This window comes from Bos indicus x Bos taurus, chromosome 4 (assembly GCF_003369695.1).
Source record: "Bos indicus x Bos taurus breed Angus x Brahman F1 hybrid chromosome 4, Bos_hybrid_MaternalHap_v2.0, whole genome shotgun sequence".
Lineage (NCBI taxonomy): Eukaryota > Metazoa > Chordata > Mammalia > Artiodactyla > Bovidae > Bos > Bos indicus x Bos taurus.
Window position 1 is genome coordinate 58,368,637 of NC_040079.1, and position 8,165 is coordinate 58,376,801.

Sequence of the window (8,165 nt, forward strand, 5' to 3'; positions counted from 1 at the left end):
CTCACAATATTTTACAGGGGGAGGAAATTGAGGCACAGTGAAGTAAGTGACTCAGCATGACAGAACAAAACAGGTCATTGAATCAGGATTCACTTTTAAGTAGCTTAACACAGTCTATGTTAACTTCTCTAGATTACCTTCCAATACTGCTATCACCTGTATCATTATTTACTTGGTAGCTTCTTTAGAATTGACCCAGTTTATTTCAGACTTTAAAAATAATAATTAAACAAAATGGTAAGCTATGTTATAAGGTCCTCAGGATAGAAATTTTTGTTTTCTCCACTGATGTACCACAAGTTCATTGAATAGTGCTTGGCACATTAAAGATACTCAATAAAAATGTATTGAATGAATGAATTAAAAATTTTATATCAGAACTGTAAATGGAGAGTCAGCATCATTTTACAGAAATAGAAAGTAATCTTCAAAATAAATACAATGAGAATAATACAGTGTTATTAAATGCTGTTGCTTCCTGATTGCTCTGGACTTGAGGCCCAATATTTCTAAATTTAAAAAGTAATGCAAGGGGGAAAAAAGTAACGCAAATATTAGTGTTAGTTAGAGTTAGTCACTCAGTCGTGACCGACCCTTTGCGATCCCGTGAACTGTGGCTCACCAGAGCCACAACTGTGGCTCTATTAGAAGGTATTAAAAAGGATACCAGTTACAGACTTTCTCCTTGATTTAATCAGGAACTTTCGATGAGAATGACAAGGAGACTACTTTTCTAAGTTAATTGGCTTTATCTAAAGTTGTATCAATTTGTACATGACCAACATAAGGGACCATTCTTTGGGGAAGCTGGTTCTGTTTTAAAGGGACCAAGCAAGTGAGGGTTCAGTGTGAGATTAGACAACTTAGTCTCTCTTGACCATCTTCATGCCTAAAATGTCACCTCTTCTCTTCTGTAGTCTCCTTCCTCTTCTTGCTTACATCTCATTTCTATCTCTAATCCCCTATAGAATTATTTTGAGTTTTTGTAACACTCCTTAGTGCATACCTCTTTAATAGCACTTAAAATATAAATTCATCCTTATTTTTTCCAAGTCTGTCAACTTCACTTAAATTATAATTATGCAGGACATCAGGAAGTGTGTAATATTTACATCTCCAGAGCTCTTACCAGTATCTAACAAGATGGTAGGCCCACAACAACCTATTGAATTATTAAATTAAGAAAATTACAGAAATTAGAGGGGAAGAAAAGAACTGTATGATTTTCTGTCATCCTTGAAGCTGTGATTTTGTCCTCACTTGTGTTTGAAAAGCTTATGATTCAGATCCTTTATAAAATCTTCCCAGACACACATGCGGGTCCTCCATGAAGATGAAAAGTAAATAGCAATCGTTTCCTTCAAAAGCTCATAGAATTAATTTGCTTCCTTGAACGATGATATCACTCTTCCTTTGCAGAATATTTGCTAAAGCCTGATGGATGCCTCCCTTGTAGACATTACTGATGTATTTTTGTCGCCGACAGGAAGGCAAGAGTAGGCTCTTCAAAAGTTTGGAGCTCAGAGTCACGGACTTTTATCATCCTAGTCTAAGGATGATGCTACTTAGCAATCAGTCATCAGACAAGGGGATAGAGAGTAAAGTTTTCATTCTTCGGGGGTTTTTGAATATCATTTAGCAATGGAGCTTTTTGATTGTTTGTGCTTGATTTTGATTACTATTTAGTGCAGTTTTTACATAGTGTGTGATGTCAAAGGTAATGTCGAGAGGAGGGTGGGGAGGTAAAGAGAAAGAAGGAGACTTCTACCCTTTAGTTGGTACCGTTCTTAAATGTTGAATTTTTAAATGTTTATTTATTTTAAAAGTCTTTATTGAATTTGTTACAATATTGCTTCTGTTTTGTTTTGGTCCTTTGGCTACAAGGCATGTGGGATCTTAGGTCTCCACCAGGGATCAAATCTGGCCCCCCTGCATTGGAAGGTGAAATCGCAACCACTGGACTGCCAGGGAAGTCCCTTTTGGATTTTTTATTTTTAACATGTAGATATATTGCATTTACATTAAAACCACAATGAAAAGATTTAAAGATCTTCTAATAGTCCCTGAAACAAATTTAGAAGTTTGAGTACTAAATTTAATTATCATCTATACTTCTTTTGGTTTGCAGATGAAGCATTGCCAACACAACATATTAGGTAATGTTATAAATACAGAAGTTCTATTTTTTCTTAATGGCAACATTCACATTTGAAGCAAGCTGTCAGTAGCAAACAGCTTTGCTTGAGTAGCCTGGTTTAGCAGATGTCTTTGTTAGGAATGTGACAATTATCACCATTATTTATTTCACTGAATATCAAGTGGTACAGAGGGAAGCCAAGTCTTCATCAATAGTGCACGTGGTTAATTACATCATTCTCTCCTCACATGCCTTAATCTTTGTTACTTGCTCTCAAAATAATCATAAAAGGACATATCTTACTGACTTAAAACCAAATGCAAAGTTACTATCAACTGTCACACAAAACTATGTAGACTACATGGAGAAAAGGAAATTATTTTTTTCCAGCCACTTATTACTTGCTATTTAATAGTATTAGGTAACATTTACCGAGCACTTAGTCTATACCAGAGAATGAGTAAGGATTTTACATGCATTATCTTTTTCAATTATAGTCAATCTCCCCTAACATTTGCATATATTCCTTCACTTACACCGTGCTATCCTTTTAACCTGTTATTATTGGTTACACTAGTCCATGACTAGTTTTGATATTATGAATATCATGAATTTTTATCCGTTGAATATTTCCAGCTATGCTTCTGCTGCTGCTGCTAAGTCATTTCAGTCACGTCCAACTCTGTGTGACCCCATAGACAGCACCCCACCAGGCTCCCCCATCCCTGGGATTCTCCAGGCAAGAATACTGGAGTGGGTTGCCATTTCCTTCTCCAATACATAAAAGTGAAAAGTGAAAGTGAAGTTGCTCAGTCATGTCCGACTCTTCGTGACCCCATGGACTGCAGCCTACCAGGCTTCTCTGTCCATGGGATTTTCCAGGCAAGAGTACTGGAGTGGGGTGCCATTGTCTTCTCCAATTTCCAGCTATAGAAGTTCTATTATGAATGGAAAATTTATATTACAATAAAGACAAAATCAATGAAGAACAAAACAAAAATTTTCCTCATCAAAATAAGCTAAATTTTATTCTGTAAATTAAGTCAAAGCAACTCTTGCTATAGAATTCAACAATTCAAAAAATAATAAAACACCCACTGTAGGAGCACTTTGTATTCATTATGTTGGATACAGAAATGAATTAGTCTGTCCCTTTCTTCTAAGTGCATAGTCTAATGGAGAAGAGAAACAAACAATTGGATGCTAAGCCTGATTGTAATACATCCTGTGTTCCAAATAAAACCAAGTACTTAATAATGTGAGATGAGTGCAATTGTGTGGTAGTTTGAGCATTCTTTAGCATTGCCTTTCTTTGGGATTGGAATGAAAACTGACCTTTCCCAGTCCTGTGGCCACTGCTGAGTTTTCCAAATTTGCTGGCATATTGAGTGCAACACTTTCACAGCATCATCTTTCAGGATTTGAAATAGCTCAACTGGAATTCCATCACCTCCACTAGCTTTGTTCGTACTGATGCTTCCTAAGGCCCACTTGACTTCACATTCCAGGATGTCTGGCTCTAGGTGAGTGATCACACCATTGTGATTATCTTGGTCGTGAAGATCTTTTTTGTATAGTTCTTCTGTGTATTCTTGCCACCTCTTCTCAATATCTTTAGCTTCTGTTAGGTCCATACCGTTTCTGTCCTTTATTGAGCCCATCTTTGCATGAAATGTTCCCTTAGTATCTCTAATTTTCTTGAAGAGATCTCTAGTCTTCCCATTCTACTGTTTTCCTCTATTTCTTTGCATTGATTGTTGAGGAAGGCTTTCTTATCTCTCCTTGCTATTCTTTGGAACTCTGCATTCAAATGGGTATGTCTTTCCTTTTCTCCTTTGCTTTTCACTTCCCTTCTTTTCACAGCTATTTGTAAGGCCTCCTCAGACAGCCATTTTGCTTTTTTGCATTTCTTTTTCTTAGGGATGGTCTTGATTCCTGTCTCCTGTACAATGTCACGAATCTCCATCCATAGTTCATGAGGCACTCTGTCTATCAGATCTAGTCCCTTAAATCTATTTCTCACTTCCACTGTGTAGTCATAAGGGATTTGATTTAGGTTATACCCGAATGGTCTAGTGGTTTTCTCCACTTTCTTCAATTTCAGTCTGAATTTGTCAATAAGAAGTTCAGGATCTGAGCCACAGTCAGCTCCCGGTCTTGTTTTTGCTGACTGTATAGAGCTTCTCTATCTTTGGCTGCAAAGAATATAATCAATCTGATTTCGGTGTTGACCATCTGATGATGTCCATGTGTAGAGCCTTCTCTTGTGTTGTTGGAAGAGGGTGTTTGCTATGACCAGTGCATTCTCTTGGCAAAACTCTATTAGTCTTTGCCCTGCTTCATTCTGTATTCCAAGGCCAAATTTGCCTGTTACTCCAGGTGTTTCTTGACTTCGTACTTTTGCATTCCAGTCCCCTATAATGAAAAGGACATCTTTTTTGGGTGTTCTAAAAGGTCTTGGAGGTCTTCATAGAACCCTTCAACTTCAGCTTCTTCAGCGTTACTGGTTGGGGCATAGACTTGGATTACTGTGATATTGAATGGTTTGCCTTGGAAACAAACAGAGATCATTCTGTTGTTTTTGAGATTGCATCCAAGTACTGCATTTCGAACTCTTTTGTTGACCTTGATGGCTACTCAATTTCTTCTAAGGTATCCCTGTCCACAGTAGTAGGCCAAAGAATGCTCAAACTACCACACAATTACACTCATCTCACACGCTAGTAAAGTAATACTTAAAATTCTCCAAGCCAAGCTTCAGCAATACGTGAACCGTGATCTTCCAGATGTTCAAGCTGGTTTTAGAAAAGGCAGAGGAACCAGAGATCAAATTGCCGACATCTGCTGGATCATCGAAAGAGCAAGAGAGTTCCATAAAAAACATCTATTTCTGCTTTATTGACTATGCCAAAGCCTTTGACTGTGTGGATCACAATAAACTGTGGAAAATTCTGGAAGAGATGGGCATACCAGACCACCTGACCTGCCTCTTGAGAAACCTGTATGCGGGTCAGGAAGCAACAGTTAGAACTGGACATGGAACAACAGACTGGTTCCAAATAGGAAAAGGAGTATGTCAAGGCTGTATATTGTCACCCTGCTTATTTAACTTCTAGGCAGAGTACATCATGAAAAACACTGGGTTGGAGGAAGCACAAGCTGGAATCAAGATTTCCAGGAGAAATATCAATAACCTCAGATATGCAGATGACACTACCCTTATGGCAGAATATGAAGAACTAAAGAGCCTCCTGATGAAAGTGAAAGAGGAGAGTGGAAAAGTTGGCTTAAAGCTCAACATTCAGAAAACTAAGATCATGGCATCTGGTTCCATCACTTCATGGCAAATAGATGGGGAAACAGTGGAAATAATGGCTGACTTTATTTTTCTGGGCTCCAAAATCACTGCAGATGGTGATTGCAGCCATGAAATTAAAAGATGCTTACTCCTCGAAAGGAAAGTTATGACCAACCTAGATAGCATATTAAAAAGCAGAGACATTACTTTGCCAACAAAGGTCCATCTAGTCAAGGCTATGGTTTTTCCAGTGGTCATGTATGGATGTGAGAGTTGGACTATAAAGAAAGCTAAGCACTGAAGAATTGATGCTTTTGAACTGTGGTGTTGGAGGAGACTCTTGAGAGTCCCTTAGACTGCAAGGAGATCCAACCAGTCCATCCTAAAGGAGATCAGTCCTGAGTGTTCATTGGAAGGACTGATGTTGAAGCTGAAACTCCAATACTTTGGCCACCTGATGCGAAGAGCTGACTCATTTGAAAAGACCTGATGCTGGGAAAGATTGAGGGCAGAAGGAGACGGGGACGACAGAGGATGAGATGGTTGGATGGCATCACCAACTCAATGGACATGGGTTTGGGTAGATTCCGGGAACTGGTGATGGACAGGGAGGCCTGGCGTACTGCGGTTCATGAGATCGCAAAGAGTCGGAAACGACTGAGTGACTGAACTGAACTGAACTAACTATGTGGGGAGGCTCTTGTTTTGATTTTGGTGTTGGGGAAAGAGCATTTTTGAGGAGAATGATGTGAATTAGGCTTTGACAACCAGGTAAACTTGCAAAAGTTTATCTGGAAGGAAGGGCAAGTGACAAAGGCGATAATTTTATAAAAGGCAACTGAGCACAGGGCCTGTTTCTCAGGCGAGGCGAGGGGAGGGGGGTACATATGACTTGTCACACACCAGGGTGCAAGAGTTGAGTGGGATTTAAGGTTAGAGTGATGGATTGGACCAAATCACAGAGAACTTTGACTACAGAAGACAGTGGGGAGGAAAGGAAAATCTTTAAGCCCAAAGTGACCCGCCTAAATCTGAAGATTGGGAAGATGAGTCCAGCAGTGATGTTCAGGAAAGCTAACATTTAAGGTATGAGTAGGGGGAGAATTAAATGAGCCAAAGAAAAGGAAAGACTTTTTGTTATTGTTGTTTTGTTTTTGTGTTGTTTTTAATGCAAAAGTACTTGACGTGTGACTAGCAAAATTGATTTGCTATTATCCCACTAAATGGAAGAAAAACAAACTGAAAGTAAGGAAACTATTTAAGAGGCTGGCTATGCAATTGTCCAGACAAGAAAAATGAGTTTCTGAAAGAAGGTAGTAAACAGAGGAGATTGATTTGAAAGATAATGGTGGAAATAGACTCCATTGGATTGATTAGAAGATAAAAACCCAGGAATGAAAAGTGATGAGTTTAATTTAGATCAGACTTTAAGATGTCTGTAATACATCAATGTGTATTATACATTGATCATATATACATCAGCATATAGTTAGGAACAGAGTCTGATTAAGGGAAGACAGATGAGGGCTAATGGTACAGAGCTGAGAGTCAGTCTTATAAAGGGGGTAGCTAGGTAGATCAAACTGTTACATACTGTGAGATTGCCAAGGGACTGTCAAGACTTAAGAGGACTGAACCCTGAATCTTCGGAAAGTTTATATTTAAAAGACTTGTTTTAAGGTAGGGAAGGTGTGGGGCAGGTTAGGAATTTTGGAAAAAAGCTAAACCGAAGCAGTCCTTGAGACAGAAGGACCAAAACAATATAATGTGGGCTCCAGTAAAGATGCTAGTTCTAGTAAGAAGGTGGTGGTGAATATTGTCAAATTCTGCTAAAAACAGAGTTTGAGCAGAAGATTTAAGAGTTTTTGGCTTCAGGACTTTCCATAGGCTGATGATGCTGAGGATCAAGAGGAAGAAGAAACCAAGGTAGAAATTAGAATCAAGAAAGAGGATTAACCCAGGAGAGAAAGGTTTGTAGGTGTTGAGGGAGGCACAGAAATGGAAGGGGAGTAGATGAAGAGGAGAAGATGGAAGGGGCTCAAAGTCAAGAAGGACCTAGGGAGGGAGGAGAGGATAGGAGAGATGGAAACACTAGCCTCAGAAGGAAATTGGGAAAAGTCTTCAGAGGTTGGAAAGAAGACAAAAGGAATGGGTGATAATTTGAACAGAATGAAATTTATGTAGCATTAATATCAGATGATCTCCAGCTTCCCAAGGCAGCAAAAAGAGGGTGGAGGTAGGTGCAGAAATTTAAAGGAAGTACAAAAAATTGGAACAACAGCTATGTTTATTTTCTTTTTCTTGGTGGGGGGGGATGTGCCCCACAGCATGTGGGATCTTAGTTCCCTGACCAGGGATCGAACCTGTAACCCATGCATTGGCAGTGCAGAATCTTAACCACTGGACCACCAGAGAAGTCCAATAGCCACATGTATTTTAAGGGTGAATTGATGAGAGGTAAGAAAGGGAATTCCCAGGGTTATTGAATTTCCAGGCAAATTGGAAAAATATATGTTAGAGCATCCAATCAACCGAGTTATGTCCATTTTCTCCAGAATTGTTCAGCTGCCTAGGAAAGGAACAAGAAACAGATGGCTGGCCTAACCAGGGCTGGAGATTGGCAGGACAATTTTGACCCAAGATAAGTGATGTAAGTCATTGGGATGCAGGTGCAGCGAGCACAGTGGAAAAACTGTCCCTGAGAAAAGCTGTCCTAAAGTAGGTGCCTTG

At 39.2% G+C, this 8,165-nt stretch overlaps 1 non-coding gene across 1 annotated transcript; it reads right to left on the bottom strand.

The window, feature by feature from the left end:
• Positions 1-7,777: 7,777 nt before the first annotated feature.
• TRNAG-GCC lies at positions 7,778-7,850 on the bottom strand. Its single transcript has one exon. It is a non-coding gene; the product is annotated as a tRNA-Gly (tRNA).
• Between the last annotated feature and the right edge of the window lie 315 nt (positions 7,851-8,165).